This window comes from Hylaeus anthracinus, unplaced genomic scaffold (genome assembly GCF_026225885.1).
Source record: "Hylaeus anthracinus isolate JK02 unplaced genomic scaffold, UHH_iyHylAnth1.0_haploid 11978, whole genome shotgun sequence".
Lineage (NCBI taxonomy): Eukaryota > Metazoa > Arthropoda > Insecta > Hymenoptera > Colletidae > Hylaeus > Hylaeus anthracinus.
This window is the reverse complement of record NW_026534326.1, coordinates 4232082-4235838: the sequence shown is the minus strand read 5'-3', so window position 1 is coordinate 4235838 and position 3757 is coordinate 4232082. Positions and strand designations below refer to the sequence as shown.

General features: G+C 33.4%; 1 long non-coding RNA gene across 2 annotated transcripts; it reads right to left on the bottom strand.

Annotated features, from left to right (window-relative positions):
- Positions 1-2088: 2088 nt before the first annotated feature.
- On the bottom strand, positions 2089-3646 carry LOC128896847 (uncharacterized). Of its 2 annotated transcripts, none has more exons than XR_008462153.1 (3): positions 2874-3646; positions 2659-2798; positions 2089-2554 (listed from the first exon to the last, which is right to left on the bottom strand). It is a non-coding gene; the product is annotated as an uncharacterized LOC128896847 (long non-coding RNA). The 2 variants fall into 2 exon arrangements; XR_008462154.1 differs by having other exon boundaries at positions 2659-2795.
- Between the last annotated feature and the right edge of the window lie 111 nt (positions 3647-3757).

The window sequence follows — 3757 nt, the reverse complement described above, 5'->3', positions numbered from 1 at the left end:
CACACACACACACACACACACACACACACACACACACACACACACACTTCATACTATTCGTAACAAACTAACAAGATAAGTTGTGTTTAAACAATTAGTAATTAGCTAAAGGTCCGCTTCGCTTTCCACAAGCAATTCTACAGGAATATTATCTTTCACTTTTATAGAGTTTTTAGATATACAGGGTGTCTCAAAAATGAGGTCCTTGAAAGGGAAGGTTCGGGAGGTGATTTGAAACAACTTTTTCCTTAGCGAAAATGTTGCCCGAGGCTTCGTTACGGAGATATTAACAGAAAACCCCGGACCAATCAGAGCGCGAGGATGCCAGTGAGGCGGCCGCGCTAGGCGTGAACTACGCGCTAGACGACCGCCCTCCAGCGGCATACGCGCGCTTTAATTGGTCCGGGGTTTTCTGTTAATATCTCCGTAACGAAGCCTCGGAGAACATTTTTGCTAAGGAAAAAGTTGATTCAAATCACCTCCTGAACCTCCCCTTTCAAGGACCTCCAACATTTTCGGGACACCTTGTATAATAATACTCTATGTGTTATAGTATATTCCATAGATCGTGAATTCCTGAAGCGTAATATAATTAATCTCCATTTTTCCTTGTAATATGTAATTCGCAATAATAAGAATTAGTTGTGTTATTATATTATATAAATAAATATATATATATGTTAATATATATCCCCTCGATACTTGAGAAGTTTATGCCTTCTCGAATAAGCGAGTGTTATAACTGAAACATCGATTCCCAATCGGTGATTGGCGTAAACCAGAGGTGGGCAAAATTCGCGTCCAGATATAAGTTTTGTTTAACAGTTTAACGGTGACTCGTTCATTAAAAATTAGAATTTGATTGAAAGTCCCACAATAGCATTTATTTTATTACTTATTTATGTCAGCAGAAAAGAATGTTGTTAATATTTTGTAGAGATTTCATTTGGAATGATGACTCCAATGATGATGCAATTTTAAACAAAAGTTACACTATTTTTCGAGGCAAATATAACGTCAAAAAGAAATTGTCTATAAAGTAAAATTTTCGAACTTTCGAGGTCATTGTTATGTATTTGGAGAATTCACATATATTCGGTTTGTCATATTCATATTTAGAAAAAAAATACAAATCCAAAGACCTATAATATTAGTATGGTTACTATGAGTTGCAACTTTTTCGAAACTTTCAACTATATTGCGCCACGTGGTCCTTTTTATCCAATCGACTTCAAATTATGCGTAAAATATTTTCTCATCCAAAAGAAAAATTCTAGGCTGCAGATCTCGAAAGAAATTTGTCATCAAAAGTGGCTAAGGTCCATCCTAATATCCATATACAGGGTGTCCCAAAAATGTTGTAACACATTGAAAGAGGTGGTTCAGGCGGTGATTTGAAACAACTTTTTCTTTAGCGAAAATGTTCTCCGAGGCTTCGTTGAGGAGATATTAACGGAAAACACTGACCAATCAGACCGCACGTATGCCGGTGGAGCGCCCGCTTATTGGTCCGGGGTTTTCCGTTAATATCTCCTTAACGAAACTTCGGACAACATTTTCGCAAAGGAAAAAGTTGTTTCAAATCACTTTCCGAACCTCTCCTTTCAAGGAGATACAACATTTTTGGGACACCCTGTATATACAGATATACACGTTGATATGTGTGTGGCATATAATGTCTAGCAATAATATGTTTCTCAATCCGTAAGAACATTGTAAGGATAGGTTCAGGGCCTCAAAACAAGTTTCTTCTAATCTCGTTATTATTCATTCATAATATTTGCAAGAGTTTTGTATTAATACGTATTAACCATTTAATAATACCAGTTGTTATGTTTAGAACTACCTAGAACTATTACTAGAACTACCAAGGGCAATGCATTTGTTCAAAACGAATCAATTTATAAGTGTAATCAGCCTTAATTGTATTTTAATAATTAGAATTAAATATTATAGCAAAAGCGTTGATAATATTTATTCTCTTATTATTAATTAGGACTACAAGGAATATATTAATATATATATATATATATATATATTAGGACTATAAGGAATAAGGACTTATTATTAATGAATATATAATTCATTAGTTATTCAGAATTATTTATTAAAGAGGAAAGAACAAATCACTTTATCGACATAACTAGTCTTAATTGAATAATTTTAGAAAGAAGTTCTACATACATGAATCAAATTGACTTGTTTGGTAATTCTAGTGTTAATAGAAGCATCTCACTGCAAGTTTTGTTTACAAAATCACTTGTTACAGTTGTTAGATAATGTTTCGTTAGAATGTTTCCTCAGATATTAGATGTAGCTACGTGGGTCATGTGTGACGATACTCTTCCACCATTCACTTGAGAAGCTAGACATTGGGATGCTTGTCTCTATGGGAAATCGATAGTACAGGGCCAATTGCCTTCTCCCTAAATACACACTTGGAGACTGAGAGCAGAATCCGCTCAATTATTACACATGAGTTTCGTTTGATCAATCATGAGTTTCCTGATCCATTCTATAAGTATCTTGTCATCAATAACTGTAGGTATGATAACTTCAAACACAGAAAAATGATCGAAATAATACTTCGTTGTTACTCGTGATATCCAATAAAATATTACATACATCATATATAATTTATATATATAATTTACTTACACCATATTTTTAATATTTATTGGAACAGAGCGACAAATTAAATCACGCTACTGCTAGTAATCTTATTAGTTATCTATTTGTATTTATTTCAGTCATTTTGTTATTTTACTTATTTCATTTTGATAAATTTGTTACTCCTGCTAATAATTTTATAAGTTTAGTTTGTGCGATTATTCCACAAGAAAGAGTTGTATAATATTAATTGTATAACGAACCTGGTACCCTAACTTTGAAACTCGATTGTATCGACCATCGGTGGCAGTAAAATTAATTTCGTACTTTCGAGTCACTTTTCCGCGAGGAGTCTCCTTCTTTTCGGTCGTACAACGAAGTACGTTTCATCTTCCGCATGTTTGCGAAACAAAGCGACGTAGACGAGTGAAAGGCATTCAGGGCTATGAGCGAAACTATGGAAATCCACACACGGTGAGTCACAAAATTATTGGCACGCACAGCCAGTAACGAGTATTAGACGTAGAAATTAATTACGTGGTCTTTTCGAGTGAACTCGCTATTTATTTATTGTACTTAATTTTTTTTTTTTTTTTTTTTTTATAAAAACCATACGATTTTTCTTTAATCAGACATTGTAACGTCTGTCAGGTTGAGACTAGGTTATGCATTTAAATTCATTACAATTGAAAATTTACTTAGAAGGTTGGTACTCTAACAAAACAAAATGTCAAATATAAAGATACAGAATTAATTTCTAATAATTGTCACATACTCATAACAACCAAAATTTGCTTTCTACTGAACTTCTTTGTACGTGTAAATAAATTGCAATTGTTACCAGATTGAGACTTAGCTTGCGTAGATATTCATTACAATGGAGATAGAGTTGAGATCTTCGAAGGTTGCTAAATTAACGTAACAAAGTAACGAGTAAATATTTTTATTTAAACTACAGTTAAAAACAATTGGATGTAAAAGCACAGAATTAATTTCTACACCTAATATATATAAGCAATAAAATACTTACTCGTGGAAGGATTAATATACAGGGTGTTTCAAAAGTGTTGTAACACCTTGAAAGGGATAGTTTAGGAGCTGATTTGAAACAACTTTTTCCTTAGCGAAAATGTTGTCCGAAGCTTCG